This window comes from Alosa pseudoharengus, unplaced genomic scaffold, assembly GCF_046254945.1.
Source record: "Alosa pseudoharengus isolate Yale_2024_CS ecotype anadromous, Long Island Sound unplaced genomic scaffold, YU_APseudo_1.1 YU_APseudo_1.1_scf_3, whole genome shotgun sequence".
Classification (NCBI taxonomy): domain Eukaryota; kingdom Metazoa; phylum Chordata; class Actinopteri; order Clupeiformes; family Clupeidae; genus Alosa; species Alosa pseudoharengus.
In genome coordinates, this window is record NW_027468718.1 from 37,828,128 (window position 1) to 37,841,980 (window position 13,853).

Consider the following 13,853-nt stretch of genomic DNA (forward strand, 5'->3'; position numbering starts at 1 on the left):
CTTAACTGTATCAAACGCTTTTCGTAAATCCAAAAATATCGCCCCAACCACACCCCCTCTGTCTATTAAAGACTTAACTCTTTCAATAAAATAAACAGTTGCCGTTTCTGTTGAGTGGTGTGCCCTAAATCCATGTTGCATCGGATGTAGGAGTTGGCTAGAATTTAGATGAAGAATTAGTTGTTCCGCCGCTAACTTTTCTATGACTTTGGACATAACAGGGAGAATACTTATTGGTCTATAATTTGAAACTAACTGCGGGTCATCATTCTTGAAGATAGGAACAACAACTGCAGGCTTCCAATATTGGGGGAAGCTCCCTCGACCCTGAGTCAGAGAAATATTTACAATATGCGTGATTGGTTTAATCAATGAACCTGCACACTCCCTAATCATAGCAGAGTCCATTTCATAAACATCTTTTGAAGATTTAGGTTTGAGTGAATCAATCACTTTTAATACTTGCGCTTCAGAGACTCTTTCAAAATTAAAAATGGGTCCTGGTATTAGTTCATTGATATCATATTGCTGGTGCAAGGAAAAATTGTTGGCAATAGTAGCTACCGAATCTACAAAATAGTGATTTAATGCTTCAGCTGCATCCATTGCCTCATTTGTTAGTGTGCCATTAATTCTCAGTTCGATCTGTTTTCTAGCATTGTTTTGTCCAGATAGTTTCTTTATTTGTTGCCATGTCATTTTAGAGTTTCCCTTATTATTTACTATTATCTCAAGGAAGTAATTTGCCTTGGCTTTTCTAAATTCTTTTGTCACCTTATTCCTTATTGATGTAAATTTAAGCCTGTCAGTTGTCAATTTAGACTTCAGTGATGCTTTTAGGATCTGATCTCGTTCTTTCATCATTTGAAGTATACTTTCATTTATCCACGGAAGGGAAGCCCTTTTGTTTTTATTTCTGGACATTTTTGAAAAATGTTTAATAAGTTTATGCAGTTTATCCACAAAATACTGGCTAGTAAAGTCCAGATTATCTGATTTCATTAATTCATCCCATTTTATATTCTGCACATCATTTTTAAAATCTTCCATTTTATTCTTTGGTATCTTCATATAATCCATGCTCTGTGCAGAAACAGAGCCTTTCTTTCCATTTACTTTTCTAGCCATTAGTATCAGATTATGATCAGAGAGTCCAGTTATAAAGTTATAAGATTTAATTATTCTTTCAGGTTTATTGCTAAAAATTAGATCAATCTGTGTACTAGAGGAATTGGTAATTCTGGTTGCTCCGCTAATTACTTGTGTTAAATTAAAACTGTCAGTTACTTGTTTCAGTTGTTTTCTTGCAGACTTATCTTCCCAATTCACATTCATATCTCCTATAACAATCACCTCTCTATTGAAGTCACACTGTTGCAACATTTCTCTAAATTGTTAATAGAAACTGACATTTGATGAGGGCGGACGGTAGATTACAATTAGGGTTATTGACATTTCTGGCGAGAGTACAATATTTAAACCCAGACATTCTAGTTCACATGCCATGTCTTTGATTACATTACATCTGATTGTGTCCTTTACGTAACACATAACCCCCCCACCTTTTCCATGTTTACGATCATTCCTAAAATTTTTAAAACCAGGCACATTTATAGCCCCATTTGGCGAGTTTACATTTAACCCTTTCGTGCCCGTGCCGAACATTCCATTTTTGGTGCTGGATGACCTCCTCACACAAAAAACCTTATTTCTTGAGTATAATACATACCATCAATGGGATATACATACCATTGTAATCAGAAGGATCAGTTCTATGAAATGATGTAAAATACATATGGTAATGTTGATATAGTAATGAACAGTATTTGAAAATCCTCTCCAAATGTATATCCGGAATTTGTCAAAATTTAATTTCATTCACATAAAAATGAATTTCCATCATATTTCTCTACAAGATAAAGAAAAATATAGAGTGTATGAAATGTTCAGCAAGTTGTGGGCTATTTAACAAAAAAGACTGTATTGGAATATCATTAACCTTTCAAAAGTTATGATAATTTTAGTGATCAGTGTAAAAAAATGCAGGAAACGGGATTTAGAATGTTGACAGAATTCACATTCACTTTCTCACCAACAACATAAAAGTATGCATAAAAACTAATAATCAAGTCAGAAACAATGGTTTAGATGTATTTGGTCTATAAGAATAAACCATTTATTTGTATATAAGCAAATGCTACAGTCAATAAGAATGACATTAAAAAAAAACATACTGTACCTTACCAGTAATACAGGAAGTAAGTATACTGTATTCATTGAAGACCATTTCGGAAAAGAGACATAAAATACATTTGATTCAACAAATACAACTTCCTTATATAAATCAGTATAAAATGAAAATGATATACATATATATAAAATATATTATTATTCATGAAAAGCTAGGAATACAATCAACATCATTCAAAAATCAATGTGTTCTAAACATTTGAAAGTGGATTATATACTTAGAACAAGCCTGTGGAGAATAAACACATACACACATATACACACAAACTCATACCCACACACACACACACTTACAGAGGAGGATAGGGAAAGGTGGGGTGGGGAACCTGAAGGTTGAACACAGAAGAGCTGTGACTCATTACTAAACGCATCCCATTTTGCAGAATGCCAAATCTGACAGCAATTTGTTTATCAATAAAACAAATTCGCCTACCGTTACACTCCAGGGCCATACAAGCTACTTTAGTTTTATTATGTACGTTTTTTATAACAAGCTCCTGCTGTACAGGAATATGTACTTGATGGAAAGACGACAGAGTAGTAGTTGGAGCAGCTGAAGGTGAGGCTGAAATTTCAACGGAAATGCCTACCAGCTGTTGTGATAGATTTCCTCCACATTCTTTCTGGTTGTAGCTACCAAACCTAGGTTCAACACCAGATTCTGCATTGCATTGTCAAACTTGAAATAACAAGAAGCTACTGACAACGGCAATGTCAATGGAGAAAAAGTGCTTTCTGGTATTCTGCGTTTTTTGGAGTACACAATATGTATTCATCATTTGGTCAATGTCCCCTGATCCCTGCCAAGACTTGGTTCCCCAGTAGCAATGGATATTAGGGAGGGAAGTGAACCCCCATGTAAATGATCAATCCCAGAAACCTGTGAAACTCTTCTGGGGTCTTTGTCCCATGCCCCTGCACTGTTTGCATACGATGGCCTACTAAGCACAAGCTCCCATTCCTTCCGGTTGGTAAAACCACATATGCCTGGGACAACAATGTGAGTAAAAAAGAACATAACAAGTCTATTTCACACAGTTTTTTAGTCTGCACCATCCTACGCACGGCACATAAATCTATACCTTCTTCCTCCATCCCCTCATGGTCTTCAGCATTGTGAGCGCAAGCTCATGAGCAGTCAGCTACCTCTTCAGGCTTGCGAGAAGGTCTGTGTAGGTCTTGTCATCCTCCATCTGAAACAACAGTGAAATCATACAAATACCTTTATTAATGTAAAAAATAAAATCACAAAACTACAGATTTGTACATGTATGCACACAAAAGAAGAGGTAGCCTAAACTATTGAAGCATCCTCAGAATATACTCGAAATATTTCTAAGTAGGCCTATGAAAATTCATTGTATTACACATGGGTTTAGCTACCCTAAATCTGATTGCCTGGCTGGCATCAAGATAAAGACAGATTACATTTCACCTAGTAACAAACAGCTGAAATGCAATAATGACATTTCTGACAGAATATGCGATTTCACATCATGTTTTCTATAACTAAATATTGAGAGGAGTTGTGCTTCATCTATTTCAAGTCATGCCATCTTAGAAAATGTTGACAAGCACGTCTGATGTTTGTCATTTAGAAGTTAGCAAGCTAAAATAGTTCACTACAGACTGCACTACAGATAACAACCGGAGGAAAGGCAATAAGTTAATTACATTTCTGACAGAATATGTGATTTCACATCTTATTTTCTACAACTAACGTTACATATTGAGAGGAGTAAAAATATCGCTCAACTTATTTCATGTAAGAGAACGCAACTTAGAAACGCGGCGCCCATTGATTTATTCAGCTTTGGTTTGCTATACTGTCTTGCCAATATAATGCTTACCTAACAAGCAAATTGGTACTAGAAAACAAACTTACCTACAGGTTATATACTAACAGGTTTTTAAATGAAACTGTCAAATGAAAATAACTGACATCAAAAGCAAACGATAATATTGCAAGCAGTTCAGAATTATACAGTTAGCTAAAGTTACGTGACGATGCACTAGCGCCCCGCTAAGCCATAATGTTGACGCTGATGAGAAAGCATATTACTGTCAAATAACATGATTTAAGGACTTCAAATTAAGATAAACCATAACTAGAAACGATGTAAAAACAATATTACCTCAGTTTATCCAGCTGTGTGGTTTCCAGTCGAGATAAACTCCAACTTAAGTGCAGGTGGCATCCGGCTGTCCACGTCAAATGCACCGACTAAAGTGAAAATATTTTTTCAAGACTCATCTTCAAGTATCCAAAACATTTCGCGCCATAAACCCCTTAACCAATCATATCAAATTGAAGCTTATGTTGTCAGCATTACGGAGAAGATTTCAGAAATAAAATCAGTCATTGGACAGCTGAGATATTAGACGATTGGCCATCGTTACTTTTGTAACGAAATTAGAACGGTCGGGCTCGTAAGGGTTAACCATGTTTCAGACATTGCTAGGAAATCCAAATTTGATTCTTGTAAAAGATGTTGTACTTGTTCACATTTAGAAAGAACACTTCTTATATTTATGTGACCACCTAAGAGTCCTTTGGGTTTGCTACGTGAGTCCCAGATTAATCTAGAGTTGTTCACAGTTTTAAGCACTTTCCATTTACGATGCTTAATTATGGCTTTATTTATGCGTCGTTTAGACCTAGTTGCCCGTAGGACTTCAGTCACCACATTCCCATGATTAACGATATCCTCCCAACGTTGAGTTGTTTCAGTCGTCATCTGTCCAAGATCACTCTCCGGACCACCAGTCTCGTCGATCACCGTCTCTTTAACGATATTGATCTCCAAATCCAGGCTGGCAGCCGCATCAGCCTTTACTTCCATGTTTCCCCTCCACGAGCACCCAGGCCCCTGTAGCCAATCTTCAGAAGCACGTTCACTCCCGTCTGCTCTTCCGAGCTTGACCTCGGTCAATCTCTTCGCATCTCCCGTGGATGTTAAAACAGCAGAAATATCCGCGTTAGTTGAAATGTAAGCAAACCCGACGGAAGAGCCCCATTCCACCGAGCTTACCTGAGGGATCACAGCGGTGCTCCTGATGTTATTTTCAGGTAGGCCTGTATGGCGTCTGCTTTGCAGGTTTACATATTGGTCTCTCATTTCACATGTGGGAGATGGACCGGGGCACTGATGTATATCCCCGGACATCAGAAGGTAGATGGTAATTATAACTGCTTCGAAGTTTTGGCATTTAGATGCGGTTTTGATTGTTTTCTTACCGTGACGTTTAAAGGTTAACGCTACTTGCCAACCTGGACAAAAGTGGACAGTAGCGTAAAACTGCCATACCCAAAATGTTTGTGATTTGGTTTACCGAATTTACTCCGTTCCTGGGAGAAACATTGATTAGAATACGGTCCTGAATCAACTAATTGTGTTCCAGTATCTACAAACTTTGAAAGCAGACAATAAATTAATAGTGCCAGGAGTATTCCTGAGCCACCTGCACCTGAACTACCTGTTGCGGCCATCTTTTTACAATGCTAACCATGTTACTTAGTTAACTTAGTTAACTAAGCTAATCATTTTTAGTAGTTATGCTAACTATGCTAACTAGCATATTAACATGTTAGCATGCTAACTATGCTAACCATGTTACTTAGCTAACTTAGCTAGTCATTTTTAGCAGTTTTGTTAAAAATGCTAACAATGTTAGCAATGCTAACATGCTAACTATGTTAACCATGCTAACTAGCTACAGTGGGTAGGAGTCATAGTTGATGACAAGTAACAGTTATAATGGCTGAACAGTTAAAAAGTTCAGTAGTTTGAAGGGTTAAATTGTTTTACAGTGAAATATTGTAGTGAGGACTTATATTTTGAAACAGTTTTGGCAGAGGAAGCAGTTGAATAGGGTGTGTAGTCCTAATAGGGCAAGTTTGTATGCTTAAAGCCTGAGAATGGCAGTTGGGACAGGTGGCCTGAACACCTGCCATAGGATTCTAATTGCTGTGATGTCATAAAGGGCAATGTTAAGTCAATTGGGACATTTTGATAGTTTTTAATTAATAGTTTAAAAAGTATAAAAGTTACAAAGCTGAAAAATACATAGTACTCTTGTCCTAAGTAAGACCTACGTGACAATGTTTGAATAAAGTTTCTACGTTAAACGGTTGAAGCTGCATTAAACGCGTTAGAAGAATAAGAACTAGAAAAGCATTTCCTGAAGGAAATACAGTGCATGAAAATGCAAAAATATGATGAGTTCATATGGTTAAATTATTTGCTTGGTAGATAAGGTTTACTATAGTTGGAATGACTGAACAGTTAAATAGGTTGATAATTGAAATGGTTAAATTATTTAGGCAGATAGTTGACGATAACTAACAGTTGGAATGGCTCCAATGTTTGCTAGTAGTTATGCTAACTATGTTAAAGATAATAATGGTAACCAAGTAACTATGCTAACTAGCATGCTAACAATATTAAAATGTTAACTATGCTAACCATATGACTTAGCTAACCTAGCTAATAATTTTTATTAGTTATGATAACTATGCTAATTAACATGCTAACATGCTAATTATGTTAACCATGTGACTTAGCTAACTTCGCTTATCATTTTTAACAGTAATGCTAACTAGCATGCTAACATGCTAACCATGTGACTTAGCTAACTTAGCTAATCATTTTTAGCAGTTTTGCTAAAAAATGCTAACTAGCATGTTAACATGCTAGCATGCTAACTATGCTAACCATATGACTTAGCTAACTTAGCTAATCATTTTTAGCAGTTTTGCAAAAAATGCTAACTAGCGTTAAACTAAGGTTTAAACTATGCTAACCATGTGACTTAGCTAACTTAGCTAATCATTTTTAGCAGTTTTGCAAAAAATGCTAACTAGCATGCTAACATGTTAGCATGCTAACTATGCTAACCATGTGACTTAGCTAACTTAGCTAATCGTTTTTAACAGTTTTGCTAAAAATGCTAACTAGCATGCTAACTAGCATGCTAACATGCTAGCATGCTAACTATGCTAACCAAGTTACTTAGCTATCTTAGCTAACTAGCTACAGTGGGTAGGAGTCATAGTTGATGACAAGTAACAGTTACAATGGCTGAACAGATAAAAGTTCAGTAGTTTAAAGGGTTAAATTGTTTAACAGTGAAATATTGTAGTGAGGACTTTTATTTTGAAACAGTTTTTGGCAGAGGAAGCAGTTGAACAGGATGTGTAGTCTTAATAGGGCCAGTTTGTATGCTTAAAGCCTGAGACTGGCAGTTGATGCAGCTGGCCCGAACACCTGCCATAGGATTCTAATTGCTTAACGGCTCTATTGTGATGTCATCAGCCCATGTTAAGTCTATGGGGAAATTTTGAACAGTTTTTAATTAATAGTTTAAAAAGTATAAAAGTTACAAAGCTGAAAAATACAAAGCACCCATGTCCTAAGTAAGACCTACGTAACATAGTTTGAATGAAGTTTCTACGTTAAGCGGTTGAAGCTGCATTAATTGCGTTAGAAGAAGAATAAGAAGCCTAGGAAGAACAGTACAGTGCATTTTCATGCACTGTAACTAGAAAAGCATTTCCTGAAGGAAATACAGTCTATGAAAATGCAAAAATATGATGAGTTCATATGGTTAAATTATTTGCTTGGTAGATAAGGTTTAATATAATTGGAATGACTGAACAGTTAAATAGGTTGATAATTGAAATGGTTAAATTATTTAGGCAGATAGTTGACGATAACTAACAGTTGGAATGGCTCCAATGTTTGCTAGCAGTTATGTTAACTATGTTAACAAAGATAATAATGTTAACCAAGTAACTATGCTAACTAGCATGCTAACAATGTTAAAATGTTAACTATGCTAACCATATGACTTAGCTAACCTAGCTAATCATTTTTATTAGTTATGCTAACTATGCTAACTAGCATGCTAACATGTTAATTATGTTAACCATGTGACTTAGCTAACTTCGCTAATAATTTTTAACAGTTATGCTAACTATGCTAACTAACATGTTAACATGCTATCATGCTAACTATGCTAACCATGTGACTTAGCTAACTTCGCTAATCATTTTTAGCAGTTATGCTAACTATGCTAACTAGCATGTTAGCATGCTAACTATGCTAACCATGATACTTAGCTAACTTAGCTAATTATTTTTAGCAGTTTTGTTAAAAATGCTAACAATGTTAGCAATGTTAACATGCTAACTATGCTAACCATGCTAACTAGCTACAGTGGGTAGGAGTCATAGTTGATAACAAGTAACAGTTACAATGGCTGAACAGTTAAAAAGTTCAGTAGTTTAAAGGGTTAAATTGTTTAACAATGAAATATTGTAGTGAGGACTTTTATTTTGAAACAGTTGAATCGCCACGTTTCATGTTGTTTGACCGTAGACATTTTAATAGACTACTCGTGTAACTGTATTTAAGTCGTGAAAACATGGATGTTTTTGATTACTTCTACGTCTGAGCCCGCTAGCATAGCAACATGCTAACACATTCGCGCCGCGCACCAGAGCGTTTGAGTGCACGTACCGACACGGGAGAGGTATGACTCAACTCGTGAAAGTTAAGGTAAGAACATATATTACTACTGACATTGGGTGGCGTGTTCCTTTAAGCCAGTGGTTCTCAAACTTTTTCTTTCATTCCCCACTTTGATCAAGGGGGCATTGACTGATGATAGTGGAGATAACATGTAATAACGAGGCCATTGCAAGTCAGCATCTCCGACGGTAGTCTACCCTATTAAAAATATAAGTTTTCGATGTCCCAAACGGAGAGCCATACTTTATTGTTTTAATGATCTCTATGCTACTCACCAAATAGGCATGGGAACATGATGAAGTATCCAACTGTCGTGTGTTAAATTATTGTGATTACGAGCCAGTGGTTTTCAAACTTTATGCGTGACTCGGACATCTAACGAAATGCAACAGCCTCATATCGTCCTCGCATTCGCAAAATGAGGACATACAGACTGCTCAGATAACAGGTGTACCTCCAGTTTTGCACGGTTTTAGTCAAGTTATAGGCCGGTTTTAGTCAAGTTATAGGCCTGTTTGCCTTTAAAGGTTCTGCATTCTGCATTTTGCAATGAGCAGTGCTTTCCCTTTTGAATTGGAAATGTTCTGTGTGTGTGTGTGTGTGTGTGTGTGTGTGTGTGTGTGTGTGTTTCTATGAGTTGTTGGCCATGCCCCCAACAACTTACCTTTCCACCTCTCCACCTCTGGCCTATTGTCCAGGAGGAGGAGGGGCCTGAGGCCTGGACAAAGTCATCAACAGAGTCATAGGACTGAAGGGAGAGGCAACTGGCATGTGATCTCCCCACGGGCCAATTGATGTACAAGTTTTCTCCTGTGCCTACGATATTTAATCCAGTGTTTTGTCAAATTGCAAATTGCTATTTGTTTTAATGAATTTTTATGATAGTATGAAGTACTTTTTGTATAGGCTACTATCTTAATTGGTTTATACTCAATACTTGACCAATGGCTATTGCATCTTTCTATTGCAAGTGAGAATGTGGCAGGTGGTCTACTGTAGCCTATATGCTTCATAAAATAAAATAAACAGGGGTGCGTTTCCCGTACAACTAAGGAGGTTAGCTTTTTACTAAAGTGGTACGATGCATCGTTCCACTAACCAACATGTAAGTTACGACTGTTTCCCAAAACTGTCGTACTTACATAGTACTTGTAAGTTTGGACCATGATCGTTTCCAAACTTCAGTAGTCTGGAGTAAGGTGGTTAATGACGTTTAGTAGCACGTGACGGGCACACCTGCACATACAGTAACAGAGACTTAATGATGGACTACCTTAGGCTTTTCCCAAATCACAGAAAGTAACGTCGACGCAGCGGTATAGTAGCAGATAGTAGCATCCATCAGGCAAGTATTATTTAAATAAACTCCTGGTGTACTTACAAACTTTCCAATGCCTCGTTTTATGAGTAAAGAGCATAGTTGTACTACTGTAGAAGTTTCGTACCATTCAGGGCATTATTAGTGGGGTAATTTACGAGATAAAAGTTGGTTCCATTACGCCTGGAGAAACTCATTAGTTTCTGACAGCGCTACTCGACCAGGGTTCGACCAAGGGAAAACACGTTCTGGGAGGGTGTTTGGCTCGGGTCATGGTGCAAAGGACCCTAGGGTGAAATTACTCCGAACCATCGCTTTAACATTGTAATCGTTCTCTAAGAAAAGTGAAAAGCAGTTTGCAGTAAAGCTTCTCTGGCTAAATTGTGGTGCCCCTTCTGTCCCTTGGTGCCTAGCGCACAGTGCGAGATGCGCGTGGTAGCAGCGGCACTGGACACTTTGTTCCAGGTGCGTTTACAGTAGCCTAGTATTGACAAGTTAACAAGGCCGGTGAGCTGTGATTGAAAATCGCAAAATCGCAAATGGAGCTGTCCCTGATGGGACAAATCAAAATCACCCAAAATACGGGATGTCCCGCACAATTCGGGACGGTTGGCAACCTTAATTACAACGTTACAGTGCAGTTATTTTACAACAGAACAAAGCAGTTTGGCACAGGAACTGCTACAAATCCACCTGCAACAGTGAGCATCTGCAGCATGCTAAGATTCACTACTAGAAATCATGTGAAGCAGGCAGGACTCCGTGTCTTCAGAAAAGACGTGGTAGACCATCTTCTGAACCTGCAGCAACACCTGCAACTGCATCAAGTCCATCTAGAGGGACTTTGTACACTTGTTCAGCAGCAGCAGCTGCCAGCATAGATAAGTGCTTCTTCTGTCAGAAGCAGACAAAAGTGTCTTCATGAGGTGTCCCCTTTCAATGCAGGCAACCAACCAAGAGATGTAAGTAATATTTTGAAGTAAATGACTTTTAACAGGTAGCCAGTGTAAAGATGCTAGGATGGGGGAAATATGTTCATATTTTTTTGTGTGTGTGAGCAGCTGCATTTTGTATAAGCTGTAAGCTCTTTAGACAGGTATTATTACAGCCAGCGTAATAGCATTGCAATAGTCTATCCTTGAGGTGACAAAAGCATGGATTAATTTCTCGGCATCTGCTAACAATAAGGACTTCCTTATCTTTGAAATGTTCCTTAAATGGTAAAATGAAGTTTTGGTGATCTGTTTTATGTGATTATTTAGTGCTAGGTCCTGGTCAATTATAACTCCTAGGTTTTTAACACTTGTGGATGAGGTCAGTGGAAGATCACTATATGTAGCCTGTGATGTGGATAGGATATCCCTCATCTTTTTAGAACCTAAAACCATGACTTCTGTTTAATCTGAGTTCAAAAGCAGGAAATTATTCGTCATCCATATTTCTTATACATGTGTCAAATTTGGCTAACTGGGTTAATTCATCAGGTTTTATGGAGAGGTACAGTTGTGTATCATCTGCTAAACAACAGGGGCCCCAGTACTGAGCCTTGAGGCACTCCATATTTTACCATTATCTGGGTAGATGGTTTATTATGGACCTTGTTGACGGTTAGGAAGCTATGATCTAAACCAAGCGAGTGCTGAGTCTTTGATGCCTATCAAATTTTTAAGCCTAAGTAGTATGTCATTGTCAATGGTGTCAAAGGCAGCGCTGAGGTCCAGGAGGACCAGGATTGATACAAGGCTAGGTTTTTTGAGGGAGGGCTTAATAACAGATATCTTAAACGACTGCGGTACATGCCCTGATAGCATTGAATTATTTATAATCTAGAGCAAAACATTATCCAGGAAGGGGAGAGCAGTCTTAAGAAGGTGAGTAGGGTCTAGTAGACTAGTTGTAGATTTTGATGAGGAAATTGTGGAGGTGAGATCTAATATGTTGTGTATAAATTAATTAGATGTTGTTCGAGGTCTCATCTGTGATTCAGTTATGTTTTTGCTATCTTTCAGCAATGGAGTATGTGTATTTGGTGAAACTGATTGGTTATTGATCTTATCTCTAATTGTTTGACATACAATCATAATACTGACATCAGAGATGGGAAGTAACGAAGTACAAATACTTTGTTACTGTACTCAAGTAGATATTTCAGATATTTTTACTTTACTATTTATTTTTGAGGCGCCTTTTTACTTTTACTCCTTACATTTTAACACGAATATTGGTACTTTCTACTCCTTACATTTTACAAAACTGGCTCGTTACTTTAGTTTCAAATAATTTCAGCCTATTATTTTTCGCGTCATCAATAGCAGATCGGAATATAGGCTACGTTGCACTTGACGCACCACTACAAGATGACTCGATTTGGGCGGCATTCATTCGCGGCAAATCATTGCAGCAGTAACGTTAACATTAGCACGTAGTAGTATGTCTCAATTAAGTTTAGTCAATAGCGTAATGTCCTCCTCCTCTCCTCGCCTTTGGTGTTTCCCATAACTTCTAGCTGCAGTGTAGCCTATATCCTTAGCAATAAGTAGGCTAGATGCAGCCTTGGGTCTTGAAAAGGGATGTAGGCTAGTGGAGGCCGCTAAACGCAAGCAGACTAAACGCAGTTTACCCACCACTGAAATTTCAGAAATAGTTTCTCCACCTCTCAAAAGAGTTTATTCACCAATTACAACTGTTAGCATTTAAAAATCACACTGTATTATCCACAATAACAATATGTACACTCATCAACACTCTATGAACCACTTAATGCCACTTGTATTGTTATAAACATTTGACAATAACCGCACCATCATCAAACATGTTCTGAATGCCTTTTCTAAAAATCTGATACCTTACTGTGATCACATAATTCATAGTTTACCCACCTCTTATTTTACCACTACATTCCTGGTCTTGAAATATTCACAGGAATCCATAGGAATTAAATATTCATGTTGTTTTATCCAATATTAGTTGTGCAGATGTAGTCCATCTTATACACACGCATGAAGCCAACAAAGAAAATGCAAAAATAGAGCCTTTTGTGTAATTTTTCCATTTTGTGTAGTAATTCTATATCAGAATCTGACACACAATCCAAATAGTCTACAAGAAACCTCAGAAATGCAGACTTTTATTTCAGTATGCATTTTGGGTAACCAAAAGTCCATAAGGACTTTCCATAAGGCATTACAAAACGCATGAGCATACCTTGGCAAATAATGGTCTAAAATACTGATTTTTCATTTTTATATTGATCTACTTTTGCACACAGCTTCGCAAGACCTGGTGCTAGGGCTCAATTGTGTTTCTAAAATCATATCAAGTGACCTAGAGGGCTGAAATGTAGTCAGTTCAGAGATGCTTGTTATCTCGCAGAAAGAAAAAAACAATATTCTAGGCTCTGTAACTCGGTGCCAGTGCTTCCTAAGAAACTACAGGATCTTAGCTTTCTAAAGATGTCCAGCATTTGATGGTAGGCCAAAAGAACACACTGCCCTCTGAAGTAGGCAGTGCAATGTTGGGGGAGAAAGCCAATAAATGGCCAAACAGGTTATGGGAAGATTTATAAAGAGAGACTGGCACTCTTGCACTCTGGTAACATTTGTGTGGTCCAGGTGCTGTTGCATAAAAAATGGTTGTCATTTACAAGACTACTTTTACTTTTATACTTTAAGTAAATTTCCAAGCCTGTACTTTGTTACTTTTACTTGAGTAAAGAAGTTAAACCAGTACTTTTACTTTTACCAGAGTATTTT

General features: G+C 37.5%; 2 protein-coding genes across 2 annotated transcripts in view; both read left to right on the plus strand.

Moving 5' to 3' along the window:
* vwa8 (von Willebrand factor A domain containing 8) overlaps positions 1-13,853 on the plus strand; it is an 833,026-nt gene that overhangs the window by 593,316 nt on the left and 225,857 nt on the right. The gene's annotated exons all lie outside the window — the stretch shown is intronic.
* idh1 (isocitrate dehydrogenase (NADP(+)) 1) overlaps positions 1-13,853 on the plus strand; it is a 92,920-nt gene that overhangs the window by 77,868 nt on the left and 1,199 nt on the right. The gene's annotated exons all lie outside the window — the stretch shown is intronic.